The 17461-nt window shown below is 47.3% G+C and overlaps 1 protein-coding gene across 4 annotated transcripts in view; it reads left to right on the top strand.

Annotated features, from left to right (window-relative positions):
* The window catches only part of LOC143041470 (rho guanine nucleotide exchange factor 3-like), a 497332-nt gene that overhangs the window by 213836 nt on the left and 266035 nt on the right, over positions 1–17461 (top strand). The gene's annotated exons all lie outside the window — the stretch shown is intronic.

The following is a 17461-nucleotide window of genomic DNA, read 5'->3' as shown; positions in this document are numbered from 1 at the left end:
GGCCGATACTGGTCCGAACTTTCAGTTCCGGTACGAGTCCCGATACTGGTCCAAACATCTGATTCTGGTACGAGTCCCGATACTGGTCCAAACATGTGATTCTGGTACGAGTCCCGATACTGGTCCAAACACCCGATTCCAGAGTTCCTATGCTGTTCTAAACTTCCGATTTCGATACGAGTCCCGATACTGCTCCATATTTCCGATTTCGTTTACGAGTTCCGATACTGCTCTTAACTTCCGATTCCGATACGAGTCCGATTCCTATACCTGTATTGATTATAATCCATGTGGTTATTCTCAGGCCCTGCAGTTGGTTTGGGAAACAAATACTCTATGAACAAAATACATTTAATAATCATTTATCGGAATCGAAAGATTAGAGCAGTATCGGGACTCGTATCGGAATCGGAAGTTTGGAGCAATATCGGGACTCGTATCGGAATCGGAAGTTTGGAACAGTATCGGAACTCGTATCGGAATCGGAAGTTTGAAGCAGTATCGGGACTCGTATCGGAATCGGAAGTTTGGAGCAGTATCGGAACTCGTATCGGAATCGGAAGTTTAGAGCAGTATCGGGACTCGTACCGGAATCGGAAGTTTAGAGCAGTAGCCTATCGGAGTCGTTGAAAATCCTGGTATCTTTCCATCGCCATTTTGTATATCGTTTTGGTGTTTTGAAACGTTCGATCTCTGGTTCACGTTTATCTTGTGTACTGCCTGTTTGTTTCATTGTCTCGCCTTTTATCCTCTGGCTGCTGTACGCCTTTGGCTCGTTTCACACGCATCGACTTTTCGCCGTGCGTCGTCCACGACACGACGTCGCGTTCTCAGATAACCATGTATGTCTATGGACGTTTTCCACACGACCACGTGTGAAAGCGCTCATAGACACCCATGGTTACTTGAGAGCACGACGTCGTGTCGTGGACGGCGCACGGCGGAAGGTCGATGCGTGCGAAATGAGCTCCTTTGTGGTCGTGGAACGTGTGGTGCTTTCGTTTGCACGTGGAACGAAGATGAACAGGTGAAAGGTATATTTATACTCGTGAATCGTAATACGAGTATGTATTGCTTGCTTGTTAGCATTTTCACCTCGAAAATAATTCTTTACTACCAAAAGGTTTATCTTAAGCTGAATCAAATCTGTTGGAATTAGCCAGAATGAAATTCAGTAAAATTCCAGAATCACGCAAACACTGGTATATCTTCCAAATGCATAAAAAGAAAATTGAAATATGTTTGCGTGATGCTGGAAGATTTTTTTTTCGTATAGTACAGTTTATGTATTTATTTATTTATATTATTTTTAATGCTTCTTTGCTCACGAGCTGAACAAAATTTTCTGGCGGATATTTGATGATTTTTGGTCAGTAAAGGGTTAAGACAAATGAAAAGCATAGTCTTGTTCCACCGACACGGAAGGGAAACGGGGATACAGCGACATAAGTTGTTTGATTGATTTTGTACTTTTCTCTATTTTTATCTTCTTGTCTTGTTCTCTTTCTTTTCGTCATGTCTTGTTCTCTCTCTCTCTTTTTATCGTGTCATGTTTTCTCTTTTTATTATGTATTGTTCTCTCTCTCTTTTTATCATGTCTTGTTCTGACGCTCTCTTTTTATGATGTCATGTTCTCCCTCTTTTTATTATGTCCTGTTCTTTCTTTTCATTATATATTTTCCTCTCGCTCTCTTTTCATCATGACTTGTCCTGAATCTCTCTTTCCATCATGTCTTGTTCTCTCTTTCTCTCTTTATCATGTCTTGTTCTCTCTTTTCACGTCTTGTTCTCTTTTTTATCATGTCATGCTCTCTCTCTCTCTTTTCGTTCTCGATGTACGATTTCTTGATATTGACAAATATGTTCTCTGCGTTGCTATGTAATTTTTGTGTCTTCTGATTGTATCATGTAGGAATGTTTCTTTAATGTCTTCTCTGTAAACAAACCAATAAATTGTATCTGCAGTATTTGTGAAATGCGTAAAAAGATGAAAATTTTCATTATTGTTCTTTAAAGGTTTGTGTTTTGTGTATCTACGATGCTTAGCTTGTTTTATTCTTGTATGTTTTGTAAGATAATCATTGTCATCTGTGTTGTGTGAATGTTCTATATTGGAGTATTGGTATCAATGTTATGTTTTAGATGAATAATGTTGTGTTGGAATTTGTTAGTTTTTGATCTGTGTCGTACTATTGATATTTTTACTCTGCAGCCCAATATTTGATCAAAGGTAGCTGGTTATTATTTATTATTATTATCATCATTATTATTATTACTTTTTCAGCGAACATTTTGTTAATGCTCTCATTCTGCAGTGACTACCATTATAATATTTATTTACGGTGAATGCTTGATGAATTTTATTCACTTGCCTGACGACCTTGAAAAGGGTCGCGATCCTTCGAAATTGTTTTCAGACTGAAAGCCTCTCCCGCGCTTAGTGGACTGCAGTTGTTTGTCACAACAGGTGTACGTTGACAGGTGTTGCAGGTGTTGATCATTGTCTGACAAAAGCGACGCCATTAATAGATGTTTAGGATGTGTTTGGTCACAGATGTGATGTTCTGAGCGAATATTTGTTAGCGTGTTTCTTTCTCAGCCTTTTCCTAACCTTTACTGTGTTACGCTCCTGTCGTCATTATTTAACCCTGTTTCGATTCCTCCCTTCCTTTTTCACTCCCTCTCTCCATCTCTCCCTCTCTCCATCTCTCCTTCCTTCTCTCCCTCTCTCTCTCCCTCTCTCTCTCCCTCTCTCCCTCCCTCTCTCTCTCCCTCTCTCCCTCCCTCTCTACCTTCCTCTCTCTACCTCCCTCTCTCCTTTCTCTCTTCCTCCCTGTCTCCTACCACATCTCCCTCCCTCTCTCCCTCCCTCTCTCACTCGCTACTTTCTCTCCCTCCCTCTCTCCCTCCCTATCTCTTACCATCTCTCTTTACCTCCCTCTCTCCCTCTCTCACATCTTTCTCTCCCTTGCTCTTTTTCTCCCTCCTTCGTTCCTGTCTCTCTTCCTCTCCCCTTCCATCTCTCTCTCACTCTCTCCATCCCTCTCTCTCTCTTTTCTCTCTTCCTCTCTTCTTTCACTTCCTCCCTCTCTCCTTTCTCTCTTCCTCCCTCTCACCTTCCATCTCTCCTTCCCTCTCTCCCTACCTCTCTTCTTCCTCTCTTCCACCTCTCCCTACCTCTCTTCTTCCTCTCTTCCACCTCTCCCTCTCCCCCTCCCACTCTTCTTCCATCTCTCCCTCCCTCTCTCCGTCCCTCTCTCCGTCCCTCTCTCCTTTCTCTTCCCCTCCTTCCCTTCTTCCATCTCTCCATTCCTCTCTTTCTCTCTCCCGTCTCTCCTTCCATCTCATAATCTCTCTCTCCTCTCTTCCTTCCCTCTTTCCCTCCTCCCCTTCCCTCCTTCACTCTCTCCCTCTCTCCTCCCCTCTGTCCCTTCCTCTTTCCCTCCCTCCCTCTCTCCCTCCCTCTCTCCCTCTTTCCCCCTCTCTCCCTCTCTCCTTCCCTCTTTCCCTCCCCCTATCCCTCTCCCTTTCCCTCTTTCCCTCCCTCTTTCTCTTTTCCTTCCTCCCTCCCTCTCTCCTTCCATCTCTCCCTCACATCCTCTTTCTCCTCCCTTTCTCCACCCCTTTTCCCACCTCCCCTCTTCCATCCTCCTCTTTCCCAGCTCCTTATTTCCATCCTCCCCTCCTCCTCCTCCTCCTCTTCCTCCTCCTCCTCCTCTTCCTCCTCCTCCTCTTCCTCCTCCTCCTCCTCTTCTTCCTCCTCCTCCTCTTCCTCCTCCTACCTCTTCCTCCTCCTACCTCACTCTTCACTACCTCACTCTTCCCACCTCACTTTCTCCATTTTTTCAATAGGATTGCAGCCTCCCATCTCCCTATCTTCTCCCACTTTTCATTCTCAATCCCAAAAGCTTTTTCCTATCCTCCCCTCCTCCATCCTCTCCTCCCTCCTCCCCTCCTTCCTCCTCTCTTTCTTCCTCCCCTCTTATCCTCCCCTCCTCATATCCTCCCCTCCTTCCCTCTTATCCTCCCCTCCTACTTCCTCCCCTCCTCCTTCCTCCCCTCCTCCTTCCTCCCCTCCTCCTTCCTCCCCTCCTCCTTCCTCCCCTCCTGTCCTCCCCTCCTCCTTTTCCCTCCCCCTTCCTCCCTCCTTCCTCACTCCTTCCTCACCTCCCCCTTCTTCCCCTTCTCCTTCCCCTACCCCTTCTTTCTCCTTCTCCTTCCCCTACCCCTTCTTTCTACTTCCTCCTCTCCTACTTTCTCCCCTCCTTCTTCCTCTACTCCCTCCTCTCCTTCCTCTTCTCCTCCTTCCCCCTCCTCCTTCCTCCTCCTCCTTCCTCCTCCTTCCTCCTCCTTCCTCCTCCTTCCTCCTCCTTCCTCCTCCTCCTGACTTTCCTTATCCTCTTCTTTCTCAGCATCTTTCCCTTTAGCTCGTTTCACACGTACGATTTTTCGTATCGATTTTTCGATGTCCACGACACGACGTCGTGCTCTCAGATAACCATGGGTGTTTATGGACATTTTCACCCATGGTTATTTGAGAGCACGACGTCGTATCTTGGACGGCGCACGGCGAAAAGTCGATACGGGGGAAACGAGCTTTTCTCTCCACCTGGTCAGTCTCCTCCACAGTTCTCCAACTCATCTCCATCTTCATATCACTACCCCTCCTGCACACTCCTCCTCCTCCTCCTCCTCCTCCTCATCATCATCATCATCATCATCATCATCTTCCTCCTCCTCCTCCTCATCTTCCTCCTCCTCATCTTCCTCCTCCTCATCTTCCTCCTCCTCATCTTCCTCCTCATCTTCCTCCTCTTCCTCCTCCTACTTCTCCCATGTCACTCCCCCACCACCTTCCTTCTTCCCATCATCTTCATTCGTTTTCCTCCCCATCCTCCTCCTCCTCCTTCCACCTTCTCCTCCTCCTCCTCCGCCACCTGCTCTTCCTCCTCCTCCTCCTCCTCCTCTTTATACTCGTTCTCTCATTACTCCGTCTCGACTCTTGGTCCTTCATCACTTGTAGTCTTTCCCTTCTTCCTCGTTTATCCTCCCACTCCGTCCCGACATCTTTCTCCCCACCTCTTCTCCCCCTCTTGTCTTCCATCTTTTCTCACCCCTCTTCTCCCCTTCCTCTTCTTTCCCTCCTTCTTTTTCTCTTTCTTCTCCTCTGCCCCTCTTCTTCCCCCTCTTCTCCCGTTCCTCCTCTTCCCATCCCCCTCCTCTTTTCCTCACTTCTTCTCTTCCTCTTCTCCCCCTCTTCTCCTCTCCCTCCTCTCTTCCCCCTCTCCCCCTTCCTCCTCTCCCCTCGTCTTCCTTTCCTCTTCTCCCACTCGTCTCCCTTCCTCTTCTCCTCCCTCCTTTCCCCCGCTTTTCCCTCCTTTCTCTCCCTCTCCCCCCCTCCGCTGCCTTTCCCCCCCTTGTCTTGGTGCCGTCTGCCTCTTATTCCATTTCCCGCTCCTCGTCTCTTTCCATAACCTCGTTTTTGCCTTTGCTGCGCCCCTTTTCCTACACTTAACGTTCTTCCCCCTTCGTATTGTCTCCCCCCTCCCCCTCTCCTCCCCCCTCCTCCCCCTCCCACTCCCTCCTCCCCTCTCTTCTCAAGCTTGCCTTCCTTCCGTTCCTACGCATTGTGCTGTTTTACTTTTATTTATTATTATTTTTTTTTCAGATGTCCCTCTCTACTCGCCCCATTTCGACTCCACTCCCGTCCCCTCCCACTCCCTCTACTCCCACCCCATCCACTCCCTCCCCCGCCCACTCCCACTCCCACCTCCGTCCACTCCCACCCTCGTCCACTCCTACTCCCGTCCACTCCCAACCCCCTCCTCTCCTACCCCCGTCCCCTCCCACTCCTTCCATTCCCACCCCTATCTACTCACACCTCAACACTCCCACCCCCGTCTACTCCCACCCCCTCTTCTCTCACCCCGTCCTCTCCCACCCAGCCCTCTCCCACCTCCGTCTAGTCCCACCTCCGTCCACTCCCACCTACGTCCACTCCCACCTACGTCCACTCCCACCTACGTCCACTCCCACCTACGTCCACTCCCACCCCGTTTTCTCTCACCCCGTCCTCTCCCACCTTCGTCCACTCCCACATCCGTCCACTCCCACCCCCGTCCACTTCCACCCCCGTCTACTCCCACCCCCGTCTATTCCCACCCCCGTCTACTCCCACCCCCGTCTATTCCCACCCCCTCCTCTCACCCCGTCCTCCCCCACCCTCGCCCATTCCCACCTCCGTCCACTCCAACCCCCGTCCTCTCCCACCCCCGTCCTCTCCCACCCCCTTTTTCTCCCACCCCCGTCCTCTCCCACCCCCGTCCACTTCCACCCCCGTCCACTTCCACCCCCGTCCTCTCCTACCCCTTCCCTACTTTTTTCTTTTACTCCTGTCTTCACCGTTCTCATCATTTACCAACTTATCCTCATCCACCTCATCCTCTTTGACACCTTGTCTTCCTCATCTTCTCAACCCCCTCTTACCCTCTTCCTCTTCCTGTTCGTCCTCACCGTTCTCCTCATCCTCATCCACATTATCCTTGTTCACCTCATCCTCATCCACCTCATCCTCGTCCACCTCATTAAAAAAAAAAATATATATATATAATATATATATATATATATATATGTATATATATATGTATATATATATATATATATATATATATTATGTATGTGTATATATATATATATATATAAGATTATTTCAGACAAATGAGAGAGAATGTGGGTGGGGAAGGGCAAACGAAGATGTGTTAGGAATAGAGTTTATTGCCCTAACGTTGCGACCAACTTGGTCTTCTTCAGAGGACTACAGCATTACAGACGGATCACAATTCTTATATTCGTAGTGAGAGGGAACCCGCCAAGGTATGAGCGTCATGTTTTCCCTTTGGCTAACGATTTAATTATTAGGACACTTGCTGCTTTCGAGAGGCATTCAAATCCGTCTCTGTCGTTGTTGTTCTTGTTGGTGGCGATATGTGCAGCTTCCACAGTTTTTCTCATTTTCTTCTCAAATCCCTCGTGTAGAATTTCTGTGTTGTTCCAATCAGGTAGATGTCCACATTTGTCCAGGTGACGAACCAGGGAGTTAGATGTTCTATTAGCCCTGAGATCGTTTTTGTGCTCACTCAAGCGTTTGTTGATCCCTCGACCTGACTCACCGAAGTAAGATGATGGACAACCGTTGCATGGAATACGGTAAACGACACTGAGATTATTACGAATATTATTATGTTTCTTAAATATTTTTCCTATTTTATTGGAAGATATTTTTGCTATATTTATTCCACCTTTTAACAAATAATCATCAATAGCTATGGTGTTTATAGAATTAGGGACAGAAATAAAATGAGACTTATCCTTTCCCGGGGTCCGGACGTTTGAGCCATCGTAGATCTTGGCTTTCCTCATTGTCCTGGTGATCAAACCCCCGGGGTATTTCAGCTTCCTAAAGGTATTCTTGATGTAAGTAAGTTCATCCTCTAGGAGTTCTTCACTGCAGATACGAAAAGCTCTGAGAAAGAAACCTATTAGAACACCCGTTTTAACACGTCTGCTGTGTGCTGAAAAATAATGGACGACTTATATATATATAATTTCCTCTTCTACCTACTCCCTTTCCCCTCCCCTTCCTTCTCTCCTCCTCTTCCCCCTCCTCCTCTCCTCCTCTTCCCCTTCCTCCTCCTCCTTGTCATCCTCCTCCTCCTTCCCCTCCTACTCCTTCCCCTCCTCCTCCTTCCCCTCCTCCTCGTCCTTTTCCTTCACTTCCTCCCTCCTCGTCTTTCTGCTCCTCCTCCCCCTCCTCATCGTCCTTCTCTTTCTCCGTCCTCTTCCTCCTTTCTCCTCCCCCAGACCTCTTCTTCCGCATCCTCCTCCGCATCCTCCTCCTCCTCCTCCTTCTCCTTCGTGGTTTTCCTCCTTTCTCATTTTCTTCCTTCTCTTCCTCCTACTCCTCTTTCTCCCTCCTTCCCTGTCCTACCTCCTCCTTCTACTCTTTTTCACCTCCTCCTCTTCCACTCCTACTCCACTTCCTCTCGTATCTTCCTTCCAAATCCTTACCTCCTCCTCCCCCTTCCTCCTCCCCGTTCTTCCTCTTCCTTCATCCGTTCCCCCTCCTCCTTTCTTTTCTTCCTTCATCCTTTCCCCCCTACTCCTCCTCCTCTTCCCTTGCCCTTTTTACCCTCTCCTCGCCTCTCTTCTTCCTCCTCATACTCTCTTATCTCCTTCTCCTGGTCCTCCTCCTCCTCCTCATCATCATCATCATACACCTCATACTCCTCTTCCTCCTCCTCTTCCTCTTCTTCCTCGTACTCATCTTTCTCCTCCTCGTACATTTCTTTTTCCTCGTCCTCCACCTCCTACTCTTCGTCCTTCTCTTCTTCCTCATACTCTTCTTTCTCCTGCTCCTCCTCCTCAACCTCCTCCTCTTCCTCCTCCTCTTCCTCCTCCTTATACTCTTCTTTCTCCTCTTCTCCCTCCCCTGTTCGCTATCTGTTTGCCTTTAATTTTCTTTTCCCTTTCCTGCCCAGGGTCCTGCCCCTCCCCCTCCCCCTCCCCCTCCCCCTCCCCCTCCCTCCTTCCCGTTCGATCCACTGCTTGCCTTGTCTGCTGTACATCCTCCTCTTCCTCCTCCTCCCTTCCTCCTTCCATCCTCCTTCACCTCCTCCTCTTCCTCCTCTTTCTCCTCCTCGCCCTCCTCCTCCTCCCCCTCGTCTTTCTTCCTCTACCTATCTAATTTTCTTCACGTGTACCTCTCCTCCTCCTCCTCCCCCTTCCCCTTCCCTCCACCTAATTCCTCCTCCTCCCCCTTCCCTCCACCTTCCTCCTCCTCCTCCCCCTTCCCTCCACCTTCCTCCTCCTCCCCACTCCCCCTCCCTTCTCCCCCTCGTCTTTCTTCTTCTACCTATCTAATTTTCTTCTCGTGTACCTGCCTCCTCCTCCTCCTCCTCCTCCCCCTTCCCGCCACCTCCTTCCTCCCCCTCCCCCTTCCCTCCACCTCCCCACTCCCCCTCCCTCCTCCCCCTCCCTCCTCCCCCTCTCTCCTCCTCCCTGCTCCTCCTTTCTCCCCATTTTCTTCCCCCACTTCCTCCTCCCTCCACCTCTTACTTTCCTTCCACCTCCTGTTCCTCCTGTTCCTCCATCCACCTTTTCCTTCTGCCTTCACTTCCTTCTCCTCCCTTTACATCTTTCTCCCTTCTCCTCCTCCTTCCTTCTCTTCCCTCTTCCTCCTCTCTCCACCTCCTCTCTCCTCCCTCCATAGTCTTTTTCATTCTTCTCTTCTTCCTCCTCCTTCCTCCACCGTCTTAGTAACGATGCACTGGGCGCTGAAAGCATTGTTTGTGTTAAGAGAAGTTTAGTATAACTTTATGGATAAGGATGACAGGTGGTAGGGGACATGGAACTCCCTAGTATGGGCCTTATGGTCTATTGTAGTCTCGTGCATTCATGTGTTCAAGTGTTTAGACCAAATCTTCAGAGTTTTGTATAACTAAAGATTTTTTTTAATGGTCCAGAAAGTGTCTTGCGCATTGGTATTTCTTAATGGTCGTTTGCATCAATAGACTCGTTCTATTTGTTGTGAGTCCCCGTTTTCTTTAGGGAACGCCAGCCCCTCTCCACAATGGCAGATACCAGAGGTGCGGTAGCCCAGTGGCGCATATATATACATATATATATATATATATATGTGTGTGTGTGTGTGTGTGTGTGTGTGCTTGCACCTAATCGGTATGGTCGAGCTGATTACACTGATGACAGTCTTTATTTACAACCACAGCCATACCAACATATCAAAAAACACTTCACATGCGGCACTTCTCACTATATATACCTCACCAAACTGGATTAGGCCACTGTGGTGAGGTAGTACAGAGGCTGTATCTTCTTCTCGTGGGATAGGCCGGTACTGCAATGGACCATTAAGGCTGGACCATCGTTTCGTTATTGGATATCTTATGTTTCTAAATGTTTCGGACAAAGCCTCCGTGAGGTTTCTCGGACTGTGTGCATGTATTCTTGGCACATGTCATGTTTGGTATGTACGTCATCATGATCATCATGATCATCATCAGTTGGGGGAGTCATACGACAGGAGGCGCTTTGCTTCCCTCCCATGCCGGCGCCAATCCCCCTCCACAGTCTCTCCGAGCAAACTCCCTATGTAACCTTCATACATGTTACGTTTGTTAATATGCAAGTAGGTATAAATAAAATCTACGTTCAGGATTAATCATGAATCTACGCACGTAGGGTTTCTCTTTTTTTTATTCATGAAATAATTATTTCATTCACAAAATGTGAATGAAATATCTGTACAATAAGAACAGTGTTTTTATATACAAAAGGGTCATGCGAGACATTCGACATGACAAGGACAGTCGCACTTGTATGTATTGTCATTGTAATACAATGCTGATTGGTCATTTAGAACAACGTTGTCTTCCACTTTGTCTTTTAGTTTATACATTGTGAATCAAATGACTATTTTCCCCGTGTATGGAGAATACACTTTGTGTGCGTGTGTCTTTGTTTCCCTGTTTTTAGTATACAGGGAAAGAACCACGCTCATGACGTCCGGTCTTATGCTTTCCTGTTGTTAATTTGCTTAAAATTCATGTATGGTTCCAACTTGCTATGTCACCTTACGCCTTTTATTATACTATTTGAGTTTATTTATGGTTCTTGGTTAGAGTATATCATCATCCAAGTTATTCCTAGAGTATCGATCTATATGGAAAACTATATTTCTTCACATCTTTTAGGCTTTGTCTTTTTCGATTTGGTCTCATGACCTCGTGAAGCTCTCCAGGCCATAATCAGGGACTCTTCGTCAAAATAGAACACAGTAGACATCTCTTTCCCTATGATCCTTCAACGTTGACAGACCTAATGCTTTTAATCTCTCCTTATGTATAGGGACCAAACACAGTAGACCAAACACAGTAGGGACCAAACACAGTACATATCTCTTTCCCTGTGATCCTTCAACGTTGGCAGACCTAATGCTTTTAATCTCTCTTTATGTATAGGGACCAAACTACTGATTCATATTCCAGTCTCAGGCGAATTAGGGTTTCTGTGATTTTTTTTTTCATGCAGTGAGAAGCCATCTTCATGTTCTGCAGTAGTTCATACGTCTCTCCCCACAACCTTATTGACATGTCTGTCCTATGACAGGTTGTCTTTTATCAATATTACCATACATTTCTCCTCATTCGCCTCACAAGGAAAACTATAGTAATCTATTGTCCGTTTCTAATATTTCTAAAATAACTTGAAACGGCTGACAGTCCTACTCGTTCTTCAGGATTCTCTTGATCTTTGCATCATCTGTAGATATTTTAGCTTGTGCCTTCCATCGTGTCATGAACATAGATAAGAAACATTATAGGCACGAATACCGAACCTTGTGGAACTCCTCTATTGCTTTCCATCTGGACAACGTATCTTTTACTAGACTACTACACTAGTGTACCTTAACTTCAGAAAGTCATTCATCCTTAAGGGTCCTCTTAGTCCTCCAGTATACTCCAGTTTCCACAAAAGTCGACTCAAGGTACTTGTCAAAGGTATTCTCTAGATCGTGGTACACACAGTTCACTCAGCCCTCTCGCCCATGTAAGACAATACTCGTTCTCGAGTAAAAGCTTGAAATGTGGGACACCCATTATGGTGTACTATACTCCATCACATCAGCTTCTACGCGATGCTTTGGCTTATAGATTCCTTGCAGTACGTGAGTGGGCAAGGCGATATATTGTGAAGAAATCGCTGGCTTTCGGCCTCGTATTACTCGTAAGTAGATTAAGTCCATATTGCACCTGTACTACAGGCATCTGTGTCCTTATGAAAGCACAGTCTCGCCCCTGCCGAGCCATTTTCTGCGTGGCTGTCACCTTCGCTACTTTTGGGTACGTCGGCAGTGTATATATACCGCCTTCCCCGCAGGCCAGGGGTACTAAAGTACCTAAAGTAACCTCGAAGTTACATGCATTGATTTCAGCCAAGTCTCCTGCCCACTCCTAAGCCACGACCCCACGAAATAGATAACCCTAAAATCGCCCGGTGGCAATAACTCTTTTATACACAACTATCTTTTCATCTTCATACAGACATCTTTTCCCTAGGCTTTGCAGTTAACTTTGAGGTCGGATCGACCCTATCGGGGCAACCGCCCGACCCAGCTTAGGCCGAGATTAGTACCTTTACAATAATACATACATACATACATATACCAAAGCTTTTTTCCCCCTTACCAGGGGGGTAGCCAAAAAGGACAAGGCACAAAAACATTCCCACCCATTTCATCCCCGAAAACACTCCACACCCCTCCACCCTCCCTCCTAGATGACGGGTCATCCCTGCACCCTGTCCACTGCCCTGGGTCAGAAGCAGTGTCGCAGGACACAGCACATAATAAAGCCAACAAACCAAGTCTAGCCTTAGTAACACACACCCATGACCTTCCAGGTCCAGAACCAAAATGTCCGTCTGTCAAACTGTTCATCTCTTTAGGCTATTTAGCACAACAGTGGTGTCTCCTTACTTCCATCTTCATGAAATGGGACAACATTAGCCCTATTACAATCCTGTGGCATTATTCCATCTTCTAATGAACATACGATAAGATTATGAATATTGTACCTTGCATTAAATATCCAGTTTGACAGATGAAATACTGTGGTCACATCTAGTTTTGTCGACTATTCCGACAAGGTATTTTTTTTCTTAACTTCCAATCTTCCTTCTTGCAACTTAACATGTTCTTCTCTGCTGCTCTATTGACCAGTTAACAAACATTTATGAACACTCAACAGTTCATCGAGCATTTCTTCGCTTTGCTCGAAGTATATTTCGACTTAAGGGAAGGGGAAGAGTAAATTTCTCATCTATCTCAATTCAGTTGCAAATTAATATCTAACTGTTGTCAAGTCCTTGTTAATCTTCGAGACTACCTTTTATACCGGATACAGTTTTGCCCTGGCCAATTTCCCTAACGAGAGTTCGTGAATTAACTAGAAGAAGGATTACAAAGGCGGAGCATGCCGACAGGAGACCTTTTGATCCATATCTAGGTCGGATGCGAAAAAAAAATCATATTAATAATAAAATAATAAATAAAAACTATGATAGAAAACGTCAAACTCAGCCATTTGCTACATATATGTTGAAGGGAGAAGCGTAATCACCAGACTCAGAGTGGAAGGTTTAATGCCCGACGTTTCGATCCTAGTCCTAGGACCTCTTCAGGGGTGTGATGGGGTACAGTGATCAAAGAGGTCATGATTATATTGGCCTTTGTTGGGACTGGGAGAGGTAGTCCGCGCTGCCGAAGCTGCCCGGGCTGCTGCTGCTCCACCTCCTCCTCCTCCTCCTCCTCCTCCTCCTCCTCCTCTTCCTCCTCTTCCAATGGCTACGAGAACCAGACAACTGGTCACAACCTTACATAGACAATCGTTCGCAATGGTTCTTACACACATTCTTAAAATTCATAAAAAAAATACACCGAAATAAATAAAATACACACTTGTACGACAACTAAAAAATATACAAATCACGTTAACGAGTACCAAACAGCTGGTCACAACATTTTTTTTTCTTAGTATTGCCGGGGAAAAAACAAAATCGCCTTTCTCTCTCTCTCTCTCTCTCTCTCTCTCTCTCTCTTTCTCTCTCTCTCTCTCTCTCTCTCTCTCTCTCTCTCTCTCTCTCTCTCTCTCTCTCTCTCTCTCTCTCTCTCTCTCTCTCTCTCTCTCTCCCCCCGACAATTTCCCAAATTTGGAACCACCAATTTCCCAAATTTGGAACCACCAATCGTATGCTCTAATAACGACCACGTGACTTTTGTCGCTCCCCTCTGTGCATCCAGTTAGTAGATATTTTCCCCCAGGGAGGCAGTTAAAAACTGTTCATTTTCGATGTGATGGGCGCCGAATTGCCGCCGCCGCCCCCCACCCCCGGCAACCTTTACATTTGTGTGTGCGGGTCTTTGTGGGTCTATTTGCAAATGGTGTGTATGTAAAGATGTTGCGCGTGGGTGTGAGTGGGTGCTTGTAGGGCACATCATATTCGACAATTATTACCCTCTTGGATGAGAACGCAGACATCGTATTTAGACTGACGTGTGCACACGTACACGTACACACACGTACAAACACACACACACATACACACATACACACACACACACACACACATGCGAGCATACAATCACAGAAACATACACGCGCGCAAGCCAACAGAAAGACACACTCAGAAGCATTTGTACAGAAACTTACACATCCAGAAACATACACACACAGTAACACACACACACACACACACACACACACACACACACACACACACACACACACACGTTTATTTGCATTTCTACTTCCTATTTACTTCACCGCCGCCTTTCCCTTTCCTGTCCTGCCTTCCCTTCTCTCTCCCTCCCCCTTCCCTTCTTCCCTTCTCCCCTTCTCCCTCCCTCTTCCATTCTCCCTTTTTCCTGCTTCCCTTCTTCCGTCCTCCTTCGCTTTTCTCTTCTCCCTCTCTTCCCCCTCTCTTCCCCCTCTCTTCTCCCTCTCTTCCCCCTCTCTTCCCCCTCTCTTCCCCCTCTCTTCCCTTTTCCCTTCCTCTTCTCTTCTCCCTTCCTCCCTCTTCCCTTCTCCCTCCCTCCCTCTCCCTTTCTCCCTACCTCCCTCTTCCCTTCTCCCTCCCTCTTTCTTCCCTTTTCCCTTCCTCCCTCTTCCCTTCTCCCTCCCTCTCTCTTACCTTCTCCTTCCTCTTCACTTCTCCCTTCCTCCCCCTTCCCTTCTCCCTCCCTCTCTATTCTCTCCTTCCCTCCTTTCTCTTCCCTTCTTCTTCCTCCCTCTCTCTTCCTTTCTCCCTCCCTCTCTCTTCCCCTCTCCCTTCGTCCCTCTTCCCTTTTACCCCCTCTCTCTCACCTTCTCCCGTCTTCTTTCCTCCCTCTTCTCTTCTCCCTCCCTCCCTCTTCTCTTCTCCCTCCCTCTTCCCTCCACCTCAATCTCCCACACCTTTCTTATCTCCCACCTCACCCTTGACGTTCTCGTGTTTTGTCTTAGTCTGCCCTGCCTGATGCACGTCCAGCCACCACCACCACCAATACCACCACCACCAATACCACCACCACCACTACCACCACCACCACTACCACCATCACCATAACCATCACTAGCCAGACATTTGGTCCACCTTCTCCTTAACCATTCCTAGTATTTTGTGACCCCCTTACCCCCTCTTTTCCTCTCTCCCTCCCCCCTTCACCGCTGTTCCCCCCCCCCATTCCTCTTATTTAATCCCAGACTCCCAGTCATGTGTATTACGAGTTTGTACTTGATAAAGCTGTAATAAGAAGCGAAACGTCGTCCTAATAAAGGCCTCGTCCTCACGTTTGGTGTTTATAATCAATAGACTTGTCGGCAACGGCCACTGGTATAAATCATCACTACCACAACCACAACCACTACCACCATCAGTATCACCATCACCATGCAGAAACATACACACACACACACACACGCACGAACGTACAATCACGGAAACATACACGCGCGCTAGTCAACAGAAAGACTTAAAAACATATGTACAGAAACTTACACATGCAGAAACATACGCACACAGAAACACACACACACACACACACACACACACACACAGAAACACACACACGCACAGAAACATACACACACACACACACACGTGCACACGAATGTACAGTCACAGAAACATACACGCGCGCAAGCCAACAGAAAGACACACTCAGAAACATATGTACAGAAACGTACACATGCAGAAAGATACACACACAGAAACACACACAAGTGCACACGAGCATACAATCATAGAAACACAACCACTACCACCATTAATACCACCACCACCACCAACCTTGCCCTCTTTCCCCCGTTCCGTCTCCTCGTCCTTGCGTTTCCCCATTTCCCTAATATACCGATTCCAGCATCACATATGGTTAAGAGACTGTTGTGATTTGATGGCCTCGTGGTGCCCGCCATGCTGCCTTTCGCAGTGAAAGAAGAAAAAAAAAAGTATTGGGAAATGGGGCGAGAAAAATCATTAGGATTTGTTTGCGGGTGAATGGGTGGCTAAGCGGGAAGGAGGAGGAGGAGGAAGACGAGGTGGAAGAGGAAGACGAGGAGGTGGAAGAGGAAGGCGATGAGGTGGAAAAAAGAAGACGAGTAGGAGGGGAAGACAGGGGAGGTGGAGGAGGTGGAAGAGGAAGACGAGGAGGAGCAAGACGATTAGGTGGAAAAGGAAGACGAGGTGGAGGAAGACAAGGAGGAGGGGAAGACAAAAGGGGAGGGGGAAGACAGGGGAGATGGACGAGGAAGACGAAGAGGTGGAAGAGGAGGAGGAGGGAGGCGCGGAGGTGGAGGAGGGAGACGAGGAGAATGAGGAGGAGGAAAGAAGACATGGAGGTGGAAGAGGAAGACGAGGAGGAGAAGGAAAACGAGGAGGTGGAGAAGGAAGACGAAGAGGAGGAGAAGGAAGACGAGGAGGAGAAGAAGGAAGACAAGGAGGAGAAGAAGGGAGACAAGGAGGAAAAGAAGAAGGAAGACGTGAAGACGTGGAGGTGAGGGGGAAGACGACGAGGACGAGGAAGAGGAGGAGAAGGACGGCGAGAAGGAAGAGGAGGAGGTGTTGTATTTTCATTGTAAGTAATAACTACGAAAGCACCCACCAAGGTGGCACATTCGGGGGGTGGGGGGGTTGTCGTTCCCCGTGTCCTTGCGGATTCGTTCTGATTGCTCCTGGAATGCCCTTTCCAGCCATTTGCCTGGCAGGAGGCAGAGGGAACGTACAAGAAGTCAATAAGTCTGGAAGGGTTACTCGGTAATTGCTTAGCCCCTTTGTCTTTGTAGATGGTTTCCCTCGATGGAAGCCAATTGTTTGGTCCAAAACAAATAAGTTGTCGACAGAAGTGGAAGGATAAGAGGAGACCTTGGCTGCGGGCGTGACCTGTGCCCTACGTACATGGGGAGCCGGGGCTGTTGGGGATCGTACCGCTGTTGCCCATTAATGTTTAGATATCGGAAATTCAGATTAACTGGAGAAACCCTTTACACACACACACACACACACACACACACACACACACACACACACACACACATATTGATTGGTTTCTTTATTTGTTTATTTTTTTACTTCTTTCTGCGCAAATACTAGGAAGGTCACGGAACTTTGGATGTTTTCAAATGATTTTCGTGTTGGTGACGATCCAGGTATGTAATTTCTCCCTTGCTGCCTTGATAGATCCACTGCAGAATGCCATTATATTACCACCAGTCTCTCGATTTATCTAGAATTATACTGCACAGGGGCCTTCTTTCTCCTATATCTCTTTTGTGGAACAGTTGTTGACTGACTTGTTGCTGCACGACATTTTACTCCTTTCGCTCTTCACTCAGTCCTACGATATCCCAGT

This window comes from Oratosquilla oratoria, chromosome 31 (assembly GCF_046742065.1).
Source record: "Oratosquilla oratoria isolate Oo_2021 chromosome 31, ASM4674206v1, whole genome shotgun sequence".
NCBI classification, from domain to species: Eukaryota; Metazoa; Arthropoda; class Malacostraca; order Stomatopoda; family Squillidae; genus Oratosquilla; species Oratosquilla oratoria.
Note: the sequence above shows the minus strand (reverse complement) of the source record. Positions and strands in the feature narration are given on the sequence as shown.